The 26,111-nt window shown below is 37.5% G+C and overlaps 1 protein-coding gene across 12 annotated transcripts in view; it reads right to left on the bottom strand.

Moving 5' to 3' along the window:
• The window catches only part of LOC139961728 (protein CBFA2T1-like), a 157,862-nt gene that overhangs the window by 105,764 nt on the left and 25,987 nt on the right, over positions 1-26,111 (bottom strand). For 7 of the 12 annotated variants that reach the window (XM_071961166.1, XM_071961234.1, XM_071961250.1 and 4 more), the window contains exons 3-6: positions 20,213-20,387; positions 16,653-16,762; positions 10,284-10,380; positions 5,268-5,368 (exon numbers count right to left, since the gene is read on the bottom strand). The gene's annotated coding sequence lies outside the window, so the exon portion shown is untranslated. The remainder of the gene's footprint in view (positions 1-5,267; positions 5,369-10,283; positions 10,381-16,652; positions 16,763-20,212; positions 20,388-26,111) is intronic. The other 5 variants (XM_071961190.1, XM_071961183.1, XM_071961208.1 and 2 more) reach the window with 5 other exon arrangements.

Genomic DNA, 26,111 nt, shown 5'->3' with positions numbered 1-26,111 from the left:
GAGATTAATGGGGGTCCCGAATCTCAAAATCATAATTGGGTAGTATCTTCCATTCGAGACTAACATCTATACAGCTGACTCCATAAAACTATATATGCGACATGAATGTGTATCACAAAGTTTCATTTCATATAAGGGAGCGTTAGCTCAGTGGTTAACGCCGGTGCCTTTCAATCATAAGGTTCCGAGTTCGAGTCACTCCAAGATTAATGTATGTCGTCCAGTTACAGAGTTGTTGACAATTGACAATTCATAATCATGGACGTTAAAATATGAATCTAAGAGACTGACTTCGGTCAGCTTGCGGCTTTGATAAGCCAATGATGGATTCTTCGCGAGTTCCTGCTTGCAGGAGGATCTAAAGTACATACATACATACATAAAGGACTATTTTCCACCAAGGGCTTTAAATATAAGCACACGCAGCAATGATCAAAATCATGCTGATGATTAGTGAAGTTATTTCCCATAAAAAAATGCAAGTAAGGAGTTTATATATTGTAATGCTATGGGGAGAGTTCACTGGGACAGGATTAACCCATTTTCCTTGCACTTTAACATTATTAGATAATCTGACATTCTCTTTATCAATATGGCTATCTGGTTCAACAAACTTTGATACAAGTCATGTGTTCAAATTTTTCTATATAAACCACAATTTGAAATGTACCACACAAACACACACATTGACCAAAAACACAAAAACAAAAACAAATAGAAGGCAGTCTCTTAGATTCATATTTAACATCCATGATTATGAATTGTCAATTGTAAACAACTCTGTAACTGGACGACATACAGTAATCTTGGAGTGATGAAAACCTGGTATATTGCATTATTAGTAGAACAGCCAGCTGTTTAATTGAAAGTCAAAAGTGAAGACTTTAGTTCTACTGCAGTCGAAAAAAAGGAAGGTTTGTTTGCCAAAACTTGTAACGTTTCATATGTTTCAATGCCTTCCCATGCAGCGACGACGTATTTGTAGCAGATGGTTTTGGACAAACAACGTCGACATATCAGACAAAATTCGCTTTCATTTGTCAGCGGTAATTACTGTAGTGTGACATATGTTATTCAAAGGAAGTAACATGAAATGTCGTTCCATTTTTTCATTATCCTCAAGATCTAGCTGTCAGCGAATCGTGGCAGTCGATCCTGCCTATTTCCACATGTGTTTGCAATATGCCTAGAAATCATACACTTCCTGATAATAGTATCTCATGTGTCAGCTGAGATGATGGTCTGATATAGCCTTACAATGCACAAAATGAAAAAGGAAAAAAACCAAAAAAAAACCAGTCTCACTAAATTGACAGATATTCGACTGCACCTAAATGTCCTTCACCCCTCTCTGCCTATAAGGTCCTTCTACCTTACCACGAGATATGAGTAGGCTTCACTAGAACTGATGTTACACTTTGGCAGTATGTGGGCCATAATTTTACCTCCAAAATCTTGAACTGAGCTGGTTAAAAGAATATAGCCACTATAGATCTCCAGACTTGTGTACATAGACAATATGACCCGAGTATAACATAACCTGTATAAAATCTGTACAGTAAGGAATATTTTTATCCATTTTATCAATCATACAGTTTTCATTGTTCACAGGAAATTGATCAAAATAAAGACTTCCCTTTTCTGTATGTAGTTGAAATATTCATTGCTATCATTATCTAAGTCAAGAGAAAGACAATATAAGTATACCTTAACCACATCCACTTGATCCTTTCCCACACCCTTGCACCCCCACCCCTTTTCATCCCTCCACCTTCAATGTAATGGTGATCATCTACATATTTTATAAACAAAATAAAAAATTAATAATGACAGATATATATCAATATATGAAAATTAAAAAAAAATACTAAATTTGTCAACTCTATCCCCAGACATCATTTTCTTCAGTTTTGTTTCTATGTTTATATGGACATTTTTGACCTAAATCACACTTTGCAGGCAAAACATCTCAAAAACAACGGATGAAACAAGAAAACAGCAGGGCTTGACATGCCGATAGCCCGGAAATGATCCTCAACAGTCATTATAATGCCCTCATTTACAAAGAAGTTTTGTAATCACCACCTGCACTAAATATAACAGCTGCTTGGATATACTGTATACCCAGTCCTTGAGCTGTATTTTAGGATAATTTGATTACTTTTGAAATCAACTTTTAAATAACTCATCCCCGTACTCTACCATGAAATGCCACCTGGCAATTAATATCGAAATCTGAGAGCAGCCAGCAAATGAACAAGGATGTTTATGCTCTCCAGGTGACAAGAGCTAAAACTGATGTCCCGTCCACAGGTGGGACCCAGTAGCATTGTGGGAGTGTCAGGCCCCATGGGTCAATTATGCCACCAGACCCTCTCGTGGACACTATATTCATGTTTTATACTGTGAAAATGCATACTTCCTTGGCCTCCATAACTGACACAGGTCCCAGGGGTAGCATTGTGGGAGTGTCAGGCCCCATGAGTCAATTATGCCACCAGACCCTCTCGTGGACACTATATTCATGTTTTATATTGTGAAAATGCATACTTCCTTGGCCTCCATAATTGACACAGGTCCCAGGGGTCCATCCCTTGAAACCCCCGCCCCCCATGACATGCCTGGTGGGGAGCCTGTAAGCTACAAGGAAGTTGTATGAATCTAAAACAAATACATGCTAGATTTCTATGGAAATGCTCTCTTTGTATTTTGTGTCTGTTTTATCTCAATTTTTGGGAGTTTTATATTTGACATACAAACCCCTTATATTTTCCACTACTTGCACCCCACTTCACTAATTCTTCACTCTCTACGTGATGGCTTTACCTATTCTACAAATAACGTTGAAAATAGAACAAGTTTGAAACATTTGTCGGGAATAATTTATCGCTAGTTAATGATACCAGACGATAACGCCGACATTAATTTCAGTTTCTTTGCTGGGACGTACATGTGCATCGGGGTAGCCCTAACTTGATGGAGCGTTTACGGGTCCAGCGACCGGGAATGCACTCTTAATGCATGCGATACAAGAAGTACGGTTAACGTTGCCGCTAGTCAGTCAACTTTAACATGAAACTGTTCATAGAAAACAGTCATGTGTGACGACCATCAATGTAACGTCTTGCCATTTAATAGTACGTCGCCTGCTTCATACTGACAGAGTGAATATGTGCAGCTATTCAACCCTGGGAATTCAACCCTGAACACCGGCCTAGTGGTTCTTACTTGGAAATAATTCATGTAGAGAGAGGTAAATAAACTGAAGTTCACCCAAGAGTATTATCACAGACCGATATATTTTCTGTTGATTACTTCTAATAATTGAAATCAAACAACTGGCAGAATTATGCCTAATACCAGTCATGCAGATTCTTTTTTCTTCTCTTTTGATGCCAGATATCGAATGGGCTAATATGTCGTTTATCGGTGCAAGAATGTTTTAGGAGCTGGAAAGGAGACCAAACCAGACAGAGCTACTTCTACTACTCCAGCTCAAATAATAATGTTCTATTCTGTAAATAGGTGCTGCATGGCCAAACATTTACACACCAAGCCATCGAGACTTTTCAAAAAAAACCAGGAGCTGGCAAACCCCTTCAGTAACAGTTCAATATTATGGAACATCATTTGTAAATAATTAATTTGCACCGGGCCGTTATAGAATTTACCACCTGTGTACACACTTTCACTCCCAGTTTCCAGGCACTGCCCAATTTCATTCACAGTGAAATATTCCCAGATGGGAAATTTTATCCAACCCCACCAACCCAGATGCGACATTCCCAGAGATTTTGGTAAACAAAGTCTGCAACATATGTGCTTTTCACTCTCTGGATGTATATATATATATATATATATATATATATATATATATATTACATATATGTGTGAGTGTGTATATAATTTTCCTTTGGCCAAACAGGTGTTACATGTTATTTCAACAGTCTCTAGATCTTGGTATTATCCTGGGTAGATTAAATCAGCACACCTCAACAGCTCAGATGAATACAAATGGGGGGGGAACAAATATTGATTGATATATGACGTGGAAACAACTTGGATGACCATATATAGAAATGCTGGGGAGAACTGATACTTCAGACAGTTTACGTAGTCTGACCTAGAAATTTGAAAACTCGAGTCCAAACATCTATTAATTAGGTCAGTTCAAGAAAAAGATCAGAGTGGTACAAAATATCTATTGTGATGATTCAGGTATCAGGTAGAGTAATAATATCAAGCTCAATTATGAATTAGATCTGGAATTGGTAAAACATTTGGAAGAAAAGAGATTGAGTTGAAATATATATGAGTAAAGGCTGAAACTGTCCTGGTACTTGGTGACAGCCTGAATAGGGGGGGGGGGGTATGTGCTCTACCACAGTGAAGACATGTGCAAGATGAGAAATATGTCACAGGCAGGTTTGAAGGCCTTACTTGGGATGGTATTCATACGTTTGTACATCATGTCTTGTGTGATTAGTACGAGATGATCATAGTTTTATCAGTTTGATAATTGTTATTCCATCAATTAGAACAAAAACTATGAAGTCAACAGGTTTAATTAAGAATACTTAAGACAACATTCACCTAGGAAAGCCAGTGCAATGCTTAATTGCAACTTTCCATTCCATTCTACAAAGCCACATTTCACAATTTTCTTGATCAATCTTTGGTGTTTTTGGTACAATATCCACTGAAATCCCATAATTCATTGCGGTCATTAACAGTGGACTTTTACTTTGAGCAGTGTAAGAATCGGCCAAAAAATTGATAATTTGCCCTTTGTTTCATGTGATTAATATAAAGACACAAAAGATTCTGGTCAATATTAAATTTTATAGAAATGAGAGGAAATCTCCAACTACTCAATAATTTGTTTTCATTTATTGGTGAAGAAAAACATTTAAAGAGGATATCTTAATTTTGATCGTATCTCATTTTCTAATAGCAGTGACATCACAGACTGTATGCTAAAAGTGTCACAGACTCTAAATGAATCAATTGATGCCAAAAAGCTGGTCTAACTATTGGAGCATAAAACGAAGCATCAAAAATGACCTTCGGAATGCAGGTACGTGGGATTGAGTAAAACCTGCCTACTTAGGGCTTAATTAATGTAAAGAATAAGGACATCTGTGAATCAACTAAAAACTGTTTGAAATTGTCAAGCAAAGACAATATGTTTTCTTCTTGATTGTACTAATACCTTAACAGACTACATTGATTTGAAATCTATGGACAAATTCAGTCTGCACAATTACCTTTCTCTAGTTAGAGCAGGCCCTCAATTTAGTGCCAGTTTCACCTGTTGATACCTTGCTATGCATTTTCCAATACTGTGATATCAAATCTGGGGGAATATCTGTGAAAAAAAAAAAAAAAAAAAAATTACCTCAATCCAACATAGCCTGCCATATGTTACTAGATCTATATATTATATCCAGGTGCCAATCCAAGGCCATGTACAAACATTTTTCAGTTCCAAAAATGCTATCAGTTTTATAATAAGACACATAACACAATCTGTTTTGTGGTCAAACCTTTAGAGATATTCATTGTTCAAAGTATAATATCTGTCAACTTGGCAGATCAAACACTCACTAGTGAGTGATGATGACTTTCCTTCTTCTGTTTTTAGTTGTTTTTTCTTTTCCCAGAAAAATTTAAAAATTAAATTAAAGCAGAATTGCAGTCATTAAAACTTTTTTTTTTGGCAATATTGGTTTGGACTGTGTGACTTCAGGTTCCTGTGTGTGCAGCGAAGCTAAAACTTTAAACGTTATCACATGTGCAATTATAGTTTCGTGCAAACACGGACGCGTATAACCTTTATTGCACTGGCACCATTTCTTCACTATCGCAAGTGATAGTTGAGGGCAGCATAACCCCCCTCCAGTGACACTTTATGCTACTTAATGTTACGTTGCCAATATCCCATAATGACACTATATAAAACTTAATGCTACGGCACGTTGTCGACGTTAACTTTTTTTTCTCCCAATTATCGGCGGTGTGTATTGCATGGCAATTATAAGCAGGCCATAATTTTGTTTAATGGTTTTAGCTAGAAAACGATACAGTAGACAAAACATGCATGGACCACTTTGTAAGGACGGCCAGCTGACTGGACTACACACCTGGCAATATGTTCGAAATTAGACTATGCTGAAATATTTCTGTTCAAGATTGGCTCAGTATAGTCTTTGCAGAATATTTCCTTTACAGAGCTGATGTTAGTTAGAACCTGTCTTTCACAAAACATAGGGAGATTTACACACTTGCAACATAAAGATTCTGGAGATTAGGGCCAAAAATAAGGAGGAGAGACAATTGTAAACAGTGATATATCACCTCGCAGTGTCAAAGGTCACCATTGACTTCTAACCAATGCCATGGATACCTAAACCTCTAGGTATCACATGATCACATCAAGACAGGGATGGGGTGGGGGTGGGGGGGGTGAGGGATACAACACATTTGGATTTTGTTCTTAACATTCCAACCAAATTCCAAAAAAGTGCCAAATCTTAACGATAAACGAAAGAGACCTCTCTGCCGAGCTGATTAGTTCACATCCTCCTCGGGATGTGCAAAATTGCGAATTTTATGAAGAAGCTAGATGAGAGACCGAGCTGGAGAAAGTTGAGAGAACGCTTTTGCTGCAAGCAGAGAGGAGAGCTCTTGCAGTCTCTCTCAATTAATGAAGGCATATTGTCTACAGTCTTTCTGATATGATTTGTGGTAATGGACTTAATGACACTGTGAATGGAAGCCAGAACACCTTCTCGCCAGCTCTTAGGTACTAAACAGACGGCAAATTATGCTTCTTAATGGCATTCCTTTTGCTTGCTTTAAATACACAATATAACTCATGCATGTACTGGGAAGTGACACATGAAAGTGACTGGCTATTGTCTGAAACTTGCTTAAAGGTATAGGACAGAAAATTTGTACACCAGGGAACAAACGGCCCAAACTGACTCTGTTTGAATTCATTCCATCTTCGACACTGGGTGGAGGAAAATGTCTTTGAGGGAACTACAAGTGGGGAGGGATAGTTTGATATAGATAGCCAGCCGCTTTGTTGCTCTGCAAAGTGATTTAAGAAAATTATACGGAAGACTATTGAAAGGAACATGTATTGATATTCCACACTTCATAGATGAATAATAAATGAATTGAAGCGAATATGGATCTTGGTTATTATTAGAGTGAATCTATACTTACTGTTTTATCAGATTTTGTTTCAATTTTTGGCAAATTTTGGACCAAAAATATCAAGTCTTAGTTTACAGAGAAAACTTTCTGGGTATTTCTCTCAGGGTTTGCTACATACCGTCCAAAATAGATAATTAGCGAGTAATTAATATAAATAACAGCAGACTAAAGGAAACTTGGCAAGTATACCATTTAGAACATTAATGTTGCTGATACAAAGGCTATTAAAGTTGGAAACTGATTTAAGAAAAGTCTATTCAATGAACAATTTCCCGTCTTTCTTTTTCTTTTCGAAAATGGAAAGAAAATCAAGTGACTTATTTTTTTTTTTTTTAAATGCTCAGGAAAAGCATAAACCAATTCATCTTTGCTCTCCTTTTCAGATTTGCTATTTGAAATATGAAAATGTAAAAAACTATTACCGCTTTTAATGTCTGCACTTGTTCTTTCCATTCATTTATTCATTCAAAAAAAAACACAAAAAAAAAACCATTAACAAATTCTTTAAAACAAATTTACTGATTTAAACTTCTTGAAATCTACTTGAAATTCTGGAGTGTGTTGATAATGGAATTGAGAAAGTTCTTGAAAATATCTTCCTTGATGGATGATGACAAAAGTAATATTACAGGCAGATGCCGAATCCTTAAAGCAGCTGGTTGGGTTTACAGTGTCAAACAAATATCAGCAACCTTTAAGCTTTACACTGTGTGGGAAGCATCAGGTCTGAATTTGTTCCCCTAGGTTGTTATACCTGGCCAGGCACTTACTTTGGAAACAGGTTTAATATCACATGAAACAACATATTTCAAGTTCTTTATACACAGAAAGATACGGGAATAGAAGTACTTTCCTTGTTATCCCGCAAACATTTAAAGGATAGTTTTATAATCTGATAAAATAGTTAGTCGTTTAAAGCCCCCTGGATGATCCTTCAGAGTCACTGGGGGTGGGTGGGGGGGTGCAAGACCAATATTGATTCCTAGATATATTGTACGCTAGCCATTCACTGCTAGTGCCTTTTATAAGTACTGTCATATATTGGAGCATTTTTCTTCTCCTGTGTTTATATAAGATCTACGAGCTCTGCATGTCCTAATCTACCAGAAAGCCAGATCTGAAATGAAAAATCCTTCCGAACGCAACAGATGTGTCTCTTCTTTATGATTTCAGTCAATTTCAACCTTGGGTTCACTCGGGAAAAACGTAGGCCTGTATGATATAACGGTACCAGTAAATAATTTTATGGGAATAAATGGCTCATAAAAGGCAAGTCTAAGGTTAAAAGTGAAAACCATTCAAGATCTTACAAACTGTTGCTGGTTAGATATAGCATCAAAAATATGAATCAGATGAACTGGTGATTAACCTTTGTTGAGATGTGTTAAAAACCTGCGGGGGGGGGGGGGGGGGGTGAGGGGGGAGGGTGAGAGGTTACTGTAGGTAGTTGTGTTATTTTCTTAATATCAGGAGCAGATACAGGAGGGGGGTATGGACCTGGGGTCATATTTTTCCCGAAAAAGATATTAAATTTTTAGACGTCATATGATTCTGAGGCATATTTAGAATATAAGTGAGGGCTATAATTAGCTCTGCATGTAAGTTTGTGCTAATTTTAGACACATAATTTTTTTTTTTTTTTTAATATACATAATTCCATGATTTCTACCAATTGAGAGAAATGAACCTAACTTGACACTGCTGCTGATGCTATATATGCCTTCATCCTGGTATAAAGATTATAATATTGCATGAGGAAAACATGGCTGACATTCTGAATTCCTTGAGAATCAACTTCTGTTTCAAGGGATGACGAAAGACATACATCTTATAGTGAAAACTTCCCAAATTTCCTTTTCCCCTGAGAGTTTTAAAACAATATGAAAATGTCTCTGAGCAACATAATTCTCATGTCCTGAAACTGGGGTGGGGGGGGGGAGGGGTGGACATGGGCTGCAATTATTCTCAGATTCACGTGGCACTATACCAGACTACACCGTTTAACTTTTGTATGACTCTTGCCATCTGCTCCTGTCCAACCCCTCCCTCCCTGTTCCTCCAAACATCTCAAACCTGAGACAGGATCCCTACTATTCATAAATTGGATCATTTTTTTTTCCAAACCCTGAACATCACGTACAGAAACAAAACCGGTGGTTGATTCTTATGCTTTTAAACCTATCTGGTTCAAAGATTTCTCCTGTTGGTATATGCTCCCTGAACTCTACAGAAACTAAAAAATAGTCAGGCACACACAACCCCAGCTGACGCTTATGTGATATACAGATGAGATCTATATATATGCTTTTTCTCTTCATAATGATGTTCAAAACATCGATACCCTTTAAAGTTGCACGGGCGTAATTTATATTTAATCACAAACAAGTGACTTAATGCTATCAGCTCCAGGGAAAGTAGCTTGTAGGATTTATATCATTCGTATGCAAATTGATAATAAACAGGCCCCCGTATGCCAATATTATTAACTTCCATAGGCAACAGATATCTACATAGTGATTTCCGATGGACAGAGAGAGAGGATTAAAAAAGGGTCTAATTGATTGCTTCATGTCCAAGTCAACCCTTACATGTGAGGATATACCACCCCCCCCCCCCAGACACACCAATATGCTACATCTGGACTTTGTAAAATGTAAATATACATTTTAATGTGAATTTGAAAGAAATTAAGCAGTGCCTTGTGTGATGACTGTTGTTATATTAAGAGGTTCAGCCCATAGCTGCCACATGGTAAACTCATTTGTACAAATACGAGCTCAGCCCCTAATGAAAAACAGCAGTGAATTGTGACTGATCACGTTGGTAATCGCCAAAATGAACGATTAACGACCACATTTGGAAATTCAATTTGCCAAATGAAAAATTCCGTCGTTTTCAAGGAAAAGGTAAAAAGTAAAAAAAAAAGACAGAGGAAGGGAAGGGAAGGGAAAGAAAAGAGAGAGAAAAAAACAGAAAAGGCAACAGCAGGAGCCTGCTGGCACATGAGTGAATGAATAGCCTTGTTAAAAAAATGAAATAAACTAACGCAATAAACAAACCTGGTAAAGCCATTGTCACCTGGATAATGAGTTTGACAGAGAACATGGCGTGAGGACACGACTGACCTTCCAGTCTCGGAGGAGCAGCGGAAGGTGTCTAAGAAAGAGAAACAGGAGGAGAGAGAGGGAGATGAGATGGAGCTGTAATCAATGGAGAGATTGATGATAATGGCAGATACTGTGCTGGAAGGGACAGAGGATGATAGAAATTAACATTCTAATACAGCTGTTTCGGAGACGTGAGGTACCTCTGGGCTGACGACAAACCAAGACTTTTTTTTTTGTAGCATCGATTAGAAAGTTCTCACTTTTTTTGGGTGATATCGCTGGTATTTGGTAACAAAATGGAAATTGATCACATAACCCCCTGATAATAGTATTGTGAGAAGCTCCCTCTATGGGTGGTACGCCAGCTCAGTTATCGTACCGGCCAAATTGTGAACGCTGTTTCCTGGTTTGTACGTTCCTCGGACAAATCAGAAAGCCTAATCTTAGGTAAAGTCTGAAGAAAAAAATTTGATTTGTCCGAAAAATGTGGCTAAAGAGAAAAGAGTTTGACAAATATGTGCATTGTAGAAGAGATGTGTAGGTTTGGTGAATAGAATACCAGCTTTGTAAAAGTTTTGTTTTAAGTATCTCCGATGTTAAATAGAGGGATACCAATTTATTATTTAATTTATATCTGGATACTTATAGTTACACTGCAATCTAAATTTGATATAGACCACTAGTCCTCTCCCAGAAGACCACCAAAGTTGATTTATGGTTGTCCGAACCGAAATTTGACCGTCTCAGACAATCCGATTTATGTTACAACTTTGCCCATTGTAGTATATATACCAAGCTGATGAGTGGACAGTGATGTGTGTCACATATATCTGTTTCTCTAGGTAGTATGATGGGATCGTTTAAGGGGATATCACATGAACAGTAAATATGGCTCATTTTGAATTGTATACCCCATAGTCTGAACTACCAAGCAAACTGCACGTTAAAGGTGATGTACAGTATATGTTTGAAGTCTAGAACTTAAAATTCAAATCAACTAATATCATGAAGGCAAAAAAAAACTTCAAACTTGGTTTGCCAATGGAAAACAAGAAGAATGACATAAATTGAGAGAGACCCAAAAAGTCCTTTGATTGAGATAACCTTTCAATGACTGGCACATATGCAGTGAAATGACTGTACCATTTTGGTACACAGAAGGTTTGGATTGAAACCCAGCAGAATTCATAAAGAAACTTACCAGTAACTTTGAACTACATCTTGTCAAGAGGTGTACAAACATTGTACAAATTTTACAGCAAAATATCCTCCCACACACCCGCACCAAAACAACTTGGATCACACATATTCTGAATATTGAGTTATGCTTAGTGACTCTACAACCTTAATATCTAAACTAAATGAGCCATTTGTAGCTGTGACATGTTACTTTTCATTCAAACAAGTATAATTGCAGAAAAAGTCTGACATTTTATGACAGTATTGACGAACAAGACATCACAGTTCGATCAGGTCCGGCCTTCGAGAGATCAAGTGCAGTGAGAACACTCTCTCGTACTCAGGATCAGACCAGGATCAGTTTCTGATATCTTGAACCCTCCATCGGGAAGATCCATTGATCCAGAGCTTGGGATCGCAAACTCAGTTTGAACAAAGAGATCAAGATGACGGGAGATGGCCATTATGACCAAATATAAACTACACCATCCTGCTCAGTTTGTATGATTTCCAAGTTAAACATACACATTCATCTCACTAGTACAGTATGTATCTAGTCCCAAACTCATTGCTGAAAAGGCCTCAAAATTCACAGTTCCGAACAAATTGAAGGTAGGAAAGATTCCACACACAAATCGGACATCTAGGCACTGTATGGGTGGTAGAATGAGAAGGAAGGGCATTGATCGGGGAGGTCGGGACATAGAGGGCGCACAGTGTTAAAATGTTACCGGTTCATCCTAGGCACGGTAGAACGAGAGTGATGAGGATGTGAGGAGATAGGTAAGCGAGGAGCGAAGTAAGTTCTTAACTATGGGCTGTTCTTGTAAAACGTTCAGTCTTCATAATTAAGTTTGCTATTTATTCTTCGATCAGTTTTTCATTATATTTTTGGCAATATTTTCAAGAATTTTTGTCACGTAATTACAATGACTACCTGGTTCAAAGTTTGGCAAGTCTTAAAGAAGGGAAATTGTGATAAGTATAGTTAAAGTGAATTATAACTGTAGTTACATAGAAAGCTATATAAATACGTTTACTATTGTTACTAGTGCTAGGAGGTTACAGTACTGTTGGTATCCCAGCAGAATGGTTTGCACTTTGTAGCAATTGTTGTTTCCGTAAGAAGAGTATGCAGACTGAACATAGATCTTCTTCCTCCATCTTTGCTTACCACTTTGATTATATACTGCATGTTATTACCAGAAAAAAACAAGGAAAATGCGAAGGATATATACTTTAAAATCAGCTGTGCTTCCTAAAGGTGACATCTGAGACTCAGTTCCAGACGATGGAGATTCCCCCCTCAACTTGTTCAGTGCTCTCCCAGGGGGGGGGTTAGGGGATGGTCAGATTGGGAAGGGGAAATCAAATGTGCTATATAAAATTTTTATGGTTTTTAACACACTGGCATAGGATTGAGGAATCCAATGCGAACGAGGCTTGAAAGGTTAACTTCGTGTATACTTTTTGGACTGATATGTTATGGAAAAAAGAGTTTACTTTGAGTGCTTGTAATGTATACACTGTAACTACATGTATTCTGGTTTTCAAGATATTCAACTATGAAATATGCTTAATCTCTGGAATGTTCCTTTAAGGCTAAATTGATGATGAGGTAGGCTCCCTAAGTGCAGGCCTTATTGCCAAAGTTAATCCACTGTCTTTAAATGCTAATAAGTTATTAAATGTTCTTTCGACTTCATGAAAACAACAGAGCATCCTCGGATGACATTCAACACCATTTTTCCTTGATAAATTTGTAAAACATGATTATAAACATTTCATTTGAGACCCCAACAGTCTTATATCTTCCGGTTGAGTTTTGTGTTGCACTTTCAGAGGAACTGATGTAATTAATGGTCATTGTATTAGACTACAAGGTCCAGTCACTTTAACTGATGAGTCGCAACTGTTTTAATTTGGGTCATTTCTTAAAAATGAAATATTGCATAGAAATATCAACTAGAAGTGGGTTTTCAACAGTCTACAGTGCTCATATCAAACTTTCATTTTATGCCTGAGGGTCATCCGGTCAAGAATCACTGGATCATCCAATCACCAATCATAGCATTCATCTTCCGTTATGCCACTTGTATATTAATTCCACAATGATCAAGAATTTATCTCAAAAGGATCTGGGAACCCATTCTTCATGCAATCAATTGTAATATATATTCCTTTAAGCCGAGCTCACTAAAAAGCAATTTACTTTGCACTCAATGTTTTAAAGGGCAAAGTTATCCAATCTTATATTGCAAAATTCAGAAATTCTGTAAAAAAAAAATTGTTATGCCCTCGGGGTCCCTCATAAAACTGTGACATCAGGCATCTACATATTATACTAATATCTTTTGTGTTCCTTCATATTTTAAAAGTTTACACAACCTTGAAAAGTGAGAATAAGAGCTAAAAAAGAATCCCAGCAGCATATATACTTGTAGTTTGGGGGCACGTGTCTTTTATTCATTGCTTTCGTATCTTGATGGCAAAGACAGAGCTATTAAACAAATTCTTTGGATTATATACCTGCCATGGTTATATTATTGGACGTATATAGGCAAGAGGCCCACAAAAAAAGAATAAAAGGGGGCAAAACAATGAGAAATGTTCAAGTTTTGCATAGTTCCTTTTTTCCTACCTCTTTTATGAACTATGCAAAGCTTTTACAGAGGAAATAGGGACATGTAGATATAGAGGGAGCTATTTACAGGACAATGTAATAAATGGGGTAATAAACCACCAGATCTTGCATGTTTCTAGATTTTCATAAATTAAATCAGTGAATTATTAAGGTATATAACTTTATAAAGCAGCATTCTAGTGGTCAAAATATTACAAATGATCAAGTTTAATAACTTCATATAAAAAAATATATATAAAAAGAAATCAAGGCGATGGGTACTTTGATGATGAGGACTCCAGCATCTTAAAGTCCCAGTTTTAAGAATAAATGTGACTAACCTGAAGCCTGGGCATTAAATGTTGTCTTTTTAACCTCTTACTACGTATTCACCACCGACACATGTAACTGATGTTCCATAAATGTGATTGGGGTGGCTGGGAGGTTAATTGTGAACGGGTTTAATACAGCCCTTTTTGATTAAAATATCAATTATTTATCAACCACCTGGAATTCCTACATTCTTTAAATTTTTTCATATTTAGCTAACAACAATTTTTCAAACCATTATTGATCCAATCTATTGAGGATTTAATTCTAACTTTAGGAATATCTCTGACGATCCCACAAAATATGTTTAGTCTCACAGAACTACTGATGGCACTCAAGCCTAATAGTTGTTCGCTTGAATCACTTTCTGACTATGTGTATGTAGTTCATTGCAAAACAGTCCAAAAGTTGTAAACTGTGATGTTAGCCACCAAGAGATTAATATGCAGATCTGTACATGGCAACAGTCAATAATTCCAACACGGTACATAATCAAAATTTATTCCTTTGTGAGAACATGATACAAACAAAAGAAGATTTCGATTAAAAAATATCCTCTCCCCAAGAAATAATATCTCTCTATCTCACATTTCCTAACGGTTGTAAATCTACTTCGGTACCGAACTGCTATATCATAGTCAAGTCTACATCCATTTAATTACAATTTTGATTTTTAAAGAAATGCAGACGTTAAAGGGATATAGTTAACGTGTGAACACAAAGATGATAATATTCAAATCATCTTCAAGACCGATATGTTTCATTGTTTGTGTCTCACAAAACCTGATTAGTTTGGGGGATTTACGAGCGACGATACTATAAAGCCGTCTCCCAATTACTAGTCTTGCCAAGATACAGAGTTGTTTCTTTGAATTATGGTAGACTCAGAAGGAAGAGGAGATGAGGGCGCCGTGCTAAAACATTCCATATGTAGATTGGGAGACAGGTGAGAGAGGAGGGGGAGTAAATAACTAGATTTGTACGACTCCTCCAATTTTGGAGTCGAGTACTTCGGAGGGGTCTTAGCAGTCAGTGTCTCCGATGGAGTCGCGACACAAATGGTTAAAAATAATTTGGAAGGCCTACATATATATATGTAGGCCAAGCCCTCTATAGAGAGCATGGTGGCCAATTGGCTAAGGCGTCGGACTCGTGATCCAAGGATTGCTGGTTCGATTCCTACCTAGTTCATTACGTTGTGTCGTTGGGCAAGATGCTTTATCTCACTTGCCTCTCTCCACCCAGGGGTTAAATGGGTACCTGTGAGATAACTTGTCATTGGGCGCAGTATATAACTGCTGCCGACTGGAGGGATTGTCTCTGGGACAGGTTATCATTGACCAGGGGTAATATAACATCTGTAAAGCGCATTGAGACCTATCGCTGGTATAAAGCGCTATATCAAAAAGCAAATATATATACGTGGTTGATTCATATAGTCACAACTTAATTACAATAAATTCCAGGGTTGTTTGAGGTCAGGAAAGGGAGGATAAAGTGCGAACTTTGTAACTATGAATAATAAGGAGAGAAAACTCACAGCAGACAGATAACACGGATGGACATTTTGTCAAGAACATAGAAATTTTTTTTTTTTTAAAGTTGTACGATCTTTTGTGGTTTCAGTACATAATAAATTGGTAATTAACCGAAGGGTGTAGGATAAAAGTTAAAAATCATGCCAGCAAAACTGTTTACAACAGTTCACACCAAAATGAGAGATTTCCAAGTACCAAGAGGTGTATGTATGTTTATAGGCATAGGTACCATATATAGACTCATAGCTGGTAGCTTGCTTGATATATCAGGAATTCATTTAGCATTCAAATTTTGCAGTTTTGAAGTGCCCAGTTAAGACCTTCCCTTACCTGTATAAAGATACTATGGTTCCTTTTTATTAAAAGTGCTATAGAACCTTTGCACTTGTATGACAGTGTATCCAGTATTGCACTGCAATATTGGATTTACACCCTGAACATTTGAAAGCAAAATATTTTGTTTGTCACTTGTGAAGCTCATAATTAGTTTCAGAAAAATACCTTCTCTGCAGAGGTACCATAGAAAATTGTGGAATTCCTACAGTGTACCCCTTCAACCATAAATTCCCCAAAATGTGGTTAACAACAACAGCAAGACTCATATTGACAACCGAAACGGTAAATGGTGCAAGGCGGAAAAAGGCTACTTACACTGGTAGACCTCTTTAACAAAAACTGGTTAGATAGTGTCCACGGTCTTGGAGAACGCTCCGATCATGATAACACAGAACTCTATCTGCCATTTATTACTCTCCTGAAGTCTTGAAGAAAAAAAAACAGAAATGTAATCAATTTTGACAGTCATGAGGCTCTGAAATAATCCTCTCTCTAACATCTCATTAAGATCCAGGTATCATTTGGTAAAACCTTTCGAACATACTCCTTCTTCCTCTTATGCAGTTAATTAACGAAACTTTATGAAACCTTTGTTTAGCGTTTATACCGTGGACCGGAATCGATCGTGACTAGCTGTCAGTCCCATTTGAAGTCTCGTTAAATAAGGAAAGAAATTGTACCAAGAATAATAGGAGCATTTCCCCCCCCCCCCCCCCTCTCAACGTTTTTCCATCAAACATGACATAGGGTCTTGTTTTATTCATTCAGGTTAAGTAGACAAGGTCCTGTCCTCCACCCCCTTTCCATCTTCTCTCTTCTCTTCTTCCACTGCATCGTCCCAAAGAGTTCTGTTTGTTCCTCTCCCAGGCTCAGCTGCCATTAAATCATAAATTTGTATCTGATGACTGTAAGCGGGAGAAGATGAACACCAGACCAGCTTGACTTTTCAAACATTTTCTACTTTGACAATCAACAGATCTGTCAGGAACAGACAGGGTAAAGTAATTGCATCAGCATTGCCTTTGCTTTGCCCTGGTTGTAAATTTTTACTAACACCATATATATGTATACTCGCAGTTCTGAGAGAAAATGGTTCATGGATACTAAACCCTCCCCCCCCCCCATTCTAGAAACATTGGGCAGCTGAAAAAGAAAGGACATGCATGATACATGTCAAATCTACCCATCATTAAGTTTGAGACATTTCCCAGTTTTATCTTTTTATGTTTACTTAGTTTACAACCAATCTTAACACATGTGGAAAGGGTGGGGGGAGGGGGGGGGGAACGTGACGACGTAGAAAATCGTTCTTTAGCAAGCAGTAATGAAAACATGTCTTGCCAGCTGTATAAAAGAAAAAGTTTGTAGTATAGTAGCTTGGACTTTGCCAAAAGGCAAACAACTGCCATATACACAGAGTCACAAATATCTGCACATCTCATACATGTATCAGTATGTACGATAATCTGGACGAAGTATTTCAAAATACTTTGAAAACGATTATTCCGCACTAAAAAAAATTGGTAATTCCAACCACGGGCAGCGGTTCGTTGATTCGGGGAACTGTTACTGACTACAAAAACCTGCTGGCTTTAAAAATTACCTTGAATGTTAAAAAAAAATTAAAAATTAAGCTTAAAGGGTTCTTCTCCAACTACATAGAAAGAATTAAAGTTCAACGTGGGTTCAAGTACTTATTTAAGAACAGAAGGTGGGTTTCAGCATTTTCCAGTCGTCGACCTTCTGTTATTGTTCATTATCGAACAGCCATTGAAAGAAACGAGAAGTTTCTATTTGCCTGCGACTCCATAAGGTTGAATCAGTTCTACTCTTGCAGCATATTCACATCGGATCCCAGCCCCGATTTTGAGCCGGTGTTCGAAGAGACAGAGATATTTCTACATCAAACTTCTTCACATTCACATACAAGATCACATAGGAAAGCAAAGCCCTCTTTTGAAATCTTCCTACATTTTCTTTTACATTTGATTCGATTGGACTTGACATCTTGTAACCTTAGATAAACCTGCACAACACGTGTATATAATAATGTACATCATCAAATTAAATCTGACTTCTTCGATTCAAGCTGGAGACTCTCCAATGAATGGCAATGATTTACGTTTTACTTTTATGGTTAGGTCAAGCCTTTCAAATCAGGTGTTCTATTAGCATTTACTTTTGTTGCACTCCAATCTATACTTAAATTCAGCTGTTACTTTTTTGACAATAAAGTTAATACGGACATTGATTTTCTCACCCCAACACTGCCGTGATCTACATTTCTGCTGTTCGCTTCTTGCAAAGTTCATCTGTTCTTACTAATTGACCTATCTACCCAAAGAAATTTATCTGGACTAGATTAAATTCCGGTGACCACTGTCATATAGCGGACAGAGTGTTTTCCGTCGTACCCATTAAACCACAATACTGCTCAAGGACTTGTACTAATAGCAATTCCATACACTAGATTTCTGGTCCCTACAATCTTATCGCTCCAACACTATCGTCTGATGAAAGACACAGAAGGATTGTGGGTAATTAATGTGCACAACTGGTAACTGTAAATAACATTTCCATGGCAGGGTTTAACGATGCGATAGAGTTTGCCTTCTCTCTTATGGGGAAGTCTCAGCAAAAATGATTCTGCAAAGTTATAAATTGTGGACAGATTGCCAGATTTGGTTTCCTATCTTAGCTATCAACAGAACGGTTATTTATGGTTAAAGGCATCCCCAGAAATATCAACAGACACAGCTGTTACTGGCATTCATACCATCATTTATGTATGATATGTTACCAAGATATATATCAAAAGTAGTAGCAAAAAAGGGGGAAAAAAAAAACCACTGAAGAAGTTTAACTGAAGTATGTACGATCATGCCAGCATCCGGAGGTGTTGGGTCGAAACGTTATAATGTTGTTACGACTGCTTTGGTTAATAGCCATAAATGGGTGGGACAGTACTGCATGGAGTGACAGTATGTATACATGTACATCCCTTTAGGAGCAGAATTTCAAATTTATTGATGGAATTTGTAGAATTTCTTCCGTCTGCAAAACGACTAACTGTTTAATCCGATAAAAAAAACAAAAATTGTGTGTCCCACAAATTTGGTGTAATTGTTTTATAGAATTTAATTTGCATACTTTTGTGTTTCAAGACTACACGTACCTAATGTCATATCTTTGTTTTGTGACTTTGACGGACTAAAACGATGTCCAGATGACATTTCCAGAAACTTTGATAATTTACTTGAATGGTGAGGTATGTTAATACTTTAACCTCCAGATTCTACCAAATTCATCACAATAGTGTACACCTTTTCAAATGTGGTATGCAGCTGAGAAATATTGGAGATTGCTAATTTAAGAAAGAAAAAAAATGTCAGCAAAATTCCATTTGCACTCTATTTCAGTCGAACCCCTTCACTTTTATATTACTATTTACCATGCATAGAGCAATTGTCAAAAGACACATTTATCTCTTTGTATGTGTACCGTGTAATTGACATTTACAAAGTCTGACTGAAGTTACTGAACCGATCTCAATCTGGTACACCGGGAAAAAAGCGATGAGGGAGTGGAGTGCCCCTCTCCCTCTCCCTCTCACCCGAAAGCCGTCTCTGGAGTACCATTTCTGCCCGAAGTAGCATAACCGGAATTTTCAATATTCAATACCGGATGGCAATTTACCTTTTAACTCATTACCACTCTCTTTCTCTTTCTCTTTTTTTTTGTCATCATCTTCATTTTCATTCTTTACTCTTTATAACTATCAGGTGATTTGTTTCATCTCTGGGATAGGCAAAATCCGCAGACATAAGAAATAAGATTGAAGATGGTGAGTACAAATATAGATATACACCGCTCACCTGGAAGACTTCAAACTGATCAGCTAGGGCCGTCATATTACTAACTTGCAATTCCGGGGCGTCTCGTACCGCACAGGTAAATGACACGAGCAGTTTCGACCACAAAAAAAAATGGATTTCTCCTCAGCTTTTTGGGCAGCTGGGCTTCATCACAGACTCCGAAGTAGCTTTTTTGCTTAAAGAAGAGAGACGTTTACGATAAAGTGAATAAATCTGTACCGTATCCTAAATGTTGGCTGGATTTAATTGGCAGGAGAAAAAACATCAGGGCTTATATTAAAGTATTGATCTGTTTGTACATGTAGACTTCATTCGCCACATAAAAAAAACAAGGATTTCGATTTAATAGAGACCGAAGGAAGATTACCCTGCTCTCACTCAAATAAACATTTCATTTACTGAAATCTGTTTTTTTTATTATCCTCTGTCGGGTTATCACGTTCTAGGTACGATACAAAAAAAAGAGGCAAACTGTTTTGTCGATCTGTTCTGTATTTGTCAAATGAAATGTTAAAGGGTCCCTTTTTCAAGGAAGGCCTTGGTTTAAGTCAGCTTCAATTGCCTGGTATTATAAACTTGTGGGTCCTTTCAAGAAATTATTTTACTTTAATACCAAGTATCCTTCCTTCCAACTATAGTGATGCTTTGTTCAATGGTTTATGAGCATAGGAAATATAAAGGTGATATAAAGTAAAACTTATGACAGAGTCTAAGCTGTTTGTACAATATACTGTATAAAACAAAACAATAAACACAAGTTTTAATTATAATACAAAAGCTCATTCCCATGCTTGACAGTATTGCAACCTTCTAAGAAATCTCACTTTAATAGATATGCTTTATTGGCCCCAATTATAACACCCGCTATAGCTAGGAAAGTTTTGTGATCATCGACCTGCCATGATCGTAAAATGACCTCAGCTCTACAATTAGCCTGCATACAGTAGCTTCTTAACACCATTAGGCTCTTTGTGTACACACTGTGTGGAAATATGTGGTTTAGTTCATCATACAAGTCCCTCATACAACAAAAAAGTATGTGGCAGGCGTTGCAGACTAATTGTTAAAAAGAGGTCATTTTACGACCAAGGCAGGGCGATTACGTAATCTCAAGAAATTTTTCTATGGTAGCGTGCTATAGTTGGGGTCAATACAACAGACCATTAATCGGTTCCAGTAACAAATGAACAGGTACAGTCACCATATCACAGAACTGAGTTCAGTGAACTGCTATATAGGGATTTTTTTGCTATCGATACACAAAAGTTACCATTTTCTATTCAATAATTTTTGTAGGGTTGAAGATAAGCTAGCTTAAAGAAATAACCCACCAATAGGTAGGGTAACACAAACTTAGCCTAGCTAATACCAACAAATTCTTGAGAGAAAAAGATACTTTTGTTAAAGCGATACGGTATTGCTGTTAAAGCGAATTTGCTTTACAAGCAATTGCAAAAAGTTGGTAAAGTAGAAATATTAAGTGAATTTGAGGAAAATTGACTGCCCTCCAGTCAACTGTCCTCAGCATTTGAGATATGTGTATAATGAACAAGTCTATTATGAATGAATGCTTTTAATGTAAATTAAGTTGGACAATAGCATATTTTTTTCCAATATTTTTCATTGTTAAATATAAAAAAAAACTTAGTCATCTCAGGCCACATATGGCACAAAGAAGCCAATGTTTCAATGTCCTTTCAGACCCAACACTGTTGCTGTTCAGAAATTCAACAGCCTGCTTTTCATCTGGTTTGTGTACGAACTTTGCCGAATATTATCTGCTCTGGGGGTGGGATTATCTAGAATAAATCAGGATTGTATTTAATTCTGGGATCTGGAAATGTTTCAATAGATATATACTAGTTACTCTAATCCTGACAATTGAGAAAGAAGATTAAAGTTTTTCTTATTTTATTATTTCTACAAGGGTATTAAAATACCCAAAAGGCAAATTATAAATGTGTCCCATCGCCACCACTCACACCCCAGCCCCTTCCCTGGGCCCCATCTCTCACTTTCTCCCCACCTATAAAGAAAAAGAACTTAACGTTCTATATCCTAAATGTCCACTCTATTACTACTGCTTTAAATTCAGGTGACACAGTTTCAGTTGGAAAAAAATTTACATCAATATAATCAAGAATAAGAAAACCTTAGATTGTTAACCCTTTTTTGAGAAATGTTTGTTCTCACATCTAACCCACATGTTTTCATATGTCACAGATCTCTGGCAAAACAAAAAGGTGCAGTCAGTCAGAAGAGAATTCCATGAAGAAGTTTGAACCAAAAAAATAAATTACATGCACATGTGTGTTGCAGACATGTTGCCAAGGAAAACAAAATGTCCTAGGTATACTGGAGCTCTACAAATGAACCCTAAACTGAAAAGAAACACAGGTGATAGGTTTCAAGGAGTGGATAGACGGATATTAACATTGCGGCCTCCTGCCAAGCAGATACTACTCAAAATAAAGACATACCAGCACCCCCATCACAACTGTCACAACCAACAAAGAAAAAAACAAAATGCTATTCTATATTATTGATCTGGCCTATTTGTTGAGCATTCCCTTAATCTTTGTGTCTCTTTTCTTTTTCTTTGTTTTTTTAAGGGAGGGGATAGGGATGGATGGGGGCTTGCCCTTTTTGGGTGCCCGCCAAGTTGAATAAGGCATAGTTTGGTGCATGGCCATGGGAAAACTGAAAATGTCGGCGAGCACTTCAATACCTTAAACCTCCATACACTAAAACGGGGGGTTCCTTGTGAAGTACTGACCCTGTGTATACCCTCCACCCTCCAAATAACCTCCACCCTCTTTCCCCTTGATCCTCAGCCCTACCACCCCACAACCTCCACCCCTTCCCTCTGCAAAAAAAAAAAAAAAAAATTAAATAGTGAGTACATCTGATTGACATTAAATCTTTTAATTCAAAAGACAATTTTATGTCTCACAAATAGAATTTATTTATTCATCTTTTTCATTCGTAATCCGTTGACATTTTTGCCTGAATTCACCAAGTTCCTTTTCTTCACTCTGTATTCTATATGAGCTTGTCATGAAGTCACCTCTAAAATAAGGATCTGTCAGTTAGACTAGACAAGAGGGAGAAGGGGGAGGGGGGGGGGTGCAAGTGTGAGAGGAAGAATACACCCTTCAGAAACAGATCAAAAACATAAAGACATGTAAATGCATGCACTCCAACTGAAGTAATTATTTTAGTAACCTGTGTCGTATATTCAAAGTAAGTCTGTTGAAAATTGCTCATGTCATTCTGTACTACATGATAACATTACTTTTAGCTTGTTAATAAATGCTAATAGTAATTACAATCAGTGAATCAGTGAATTCTTTAAATAATTACTGATGCTTATGAAATCTATATTTTTAGGAATTAAAAATAATAAATATGGGCAGGTCTGGTTATGTTCAATTGTTAATCATATCTTAGGTCACTGCACTTTCCTTCTGCATCATGTCACATATCTGCATCTAGTGCATTGCTCAGCATTAGGAATGCTATAAGAATGGATGCCGTAGGGTAAATATTTCCATCATATCATGTACAGATACTGTACAGCTTATATATGTTATCTCAGTTCTTCCATGCAAGTTAGCTACATGGAACTTCAGTGACTTTAGCTTAAATGCATTTGTTCTTTTTGATACGCTTTTGGCTTGATAATTGAAATACTTGAAGGCCGTACCAAATATGATAACTGTAACAACATAAAGTAATAATATCATAAACTTATTACATTATTTAAGTGTTTACTTCACACTTTTCATACTGGCATAAACTTATTACATTATTTAAGTGTTTACTTCACACTTTTCATACTGGCAAACCTTTCTTATACTTTCTTATAACTGTACACACTCCAATCTGCCAAGTTTGCAAACAAAGCTAAACTTTTTAATGCAGTCCCTCCCTCCCTCCCTCCCTCCCTCCCTCCCTCCCTCCCTCCCTCCCTCCCTCCCTCCCTCCCTCCCTCCCTCCCTCCCTCCCTCCCTCCCTCCCTCCCTCCCTCCCTCCCTCCCTCCCTCCCTCCCTCCCTCCCTCCCTCCCTCCCTCCCTCCCTCCCTCCCTCCCTCCCTCCCTCCCTCCCTCCCTCCCTCCCTCCCTCCCTCCCTCCCTCCCTCCCTCCCTCCCTCCCTCCCCCAGCTGACCAACTTTCGGGGTTCTCCCCCAAATTCTCTTCCTTTCTCATAGATGAATTTTATAGAGCTGAGCATCATTGTTCATTAATACTGGACATCTCAAGACCAACTGGTTTGGATATTTACGTATGACGATACTTACCTGTCTCCGATACACATGCACTCTGATCTACCATGTGTACATAACATTCTTACACTGCCCCCCCCCCCCCCACCCAACAATCCTCTTTAATCCAGTTCCATCCATTACTGAAATATATACTCAAGCAGGTATGTTGGTGGGGGTATGTAAATGATCGTGAAATGTTATATAAAGCAAACAATATGATACTTTAGGCACCATGTCCAAAAATAGGACACGTACTGAGTGGCCTGCAGCATGGCTGCAGCCAGACTTCGTGGGTGGTCATTAACTATCATGCTCTGCCATATATAGACACTGCAGGTGGTCAGAGATAATCCCTATTGTTTGCAGTATTGATTCATCCTAGCTGAACAGGATTTTGCAGCTGCTGCAGTTTTTTGGGTTTTTTTTTTCCCTGACATGGTGCCTTAGCTACTTTCAAAAACATGATCCAATTCTACTTTTGACAGCCTTTTCTATTAACGAGGAATAGTTGATCGAGGTACAAATTGCATTTTCATGGACTAGGCAATTTGGTTAAACAAATCACAACGATATCATTTGTGTACAGAGAAGTAAAATTCACCATTTTAAGAGAATTAAACAAAATTTTATAAACTTGAAGTCTGCAATGTTCGACGGAAAATGTAAACACTAAATTAATTCCTCTTTGAAGCCGTGATCACTTTATTAGCAGTGTCCGCATTTACAGAAATATAGTTACGGACTATACTTGAGTTCGATTTGCACCGAAAGCAAACAAAACAAACGAGATACTTTAAACTTTTAAGGCTCGTGCATATATTGCTAACTTGCTTTAAAAACTTCTGTATATTGTCCTCTAAACACTGCGTGCATGCTCTCAGGGTGTGAACATGCAGCCATCATCATCTACAAAACAAATTATTACTAAAACATATAATCCTCAAAGCTTCTCATCTTGAAGCCCAGGGAAAATTCCTCTCGTGATGAGAGTTGAAGTTTGGGTTTGAAATTAATCGTGGAAACGCCATGAAATTAATATAATTATTATTCCATGTTTTGTAATAAGTTTAGTGTGATTTACCCAAGGAGCTACAAGCAAACGATGGCCTTCAATATAATTTACCTCTCTCCATCTCTCTCTCTCTTACTGTCTCTTCTCTTCTCTTCTCTTTACTCATCTCACACCAATAAAATGTTCTTATTCTCAATTTGTTGATGTTGAACTACTTCATAAATTTCATCTTTCCCCGGATAACATTTTCCTCGGATTTTGCCTTATCTTTTTCTCATTTAAACTCTCCTACAATGCATTTCTCTGCACCTGCCCGAGAATGTTTTATTTTTGGCCGATTTGCTGATTAGCCAGCCCAAAGCAAGAGGCCTCAGCTGTACAGCTGTGCATACCCTGCTCGTGGCTCGTGTTATTAACGCATTGCCTACCTAGAAGTGGCTCACATCGGCAAGAGCACGGAGAGACCCACCTGCCGACTTGAAGGGTTTAAGAAGGAACAGTAGAAAGTGTCGTGCCTGAAGGCTGAAAATGATTGATTAGATCTGAAGGATTGCAAGAAAATGGAGCTCTCACAACTTAAGCTTCTTTTATACTTCTTCTACACGGAAAAAAGGAAAA

This window comes from Apostichopus japonicus, chromosome 3 (genome assembly GCF_037975245.1).
Source record: "Apostichopus japonicus isolate 1M-3 chromosome 3, ASM3797524v1, whole genome shotgun sequence".
Classification (NCBI taxonomy): Eukaryota; Metazoa; Echinodermata; class Holothuroidea; order Aspidochirotida; family Stichopodidae; genus Apostichopus; species Apostichopus japonicus.
This window is presented reverse-complemented; position numbering and strand designations above follow the sequence as displayed.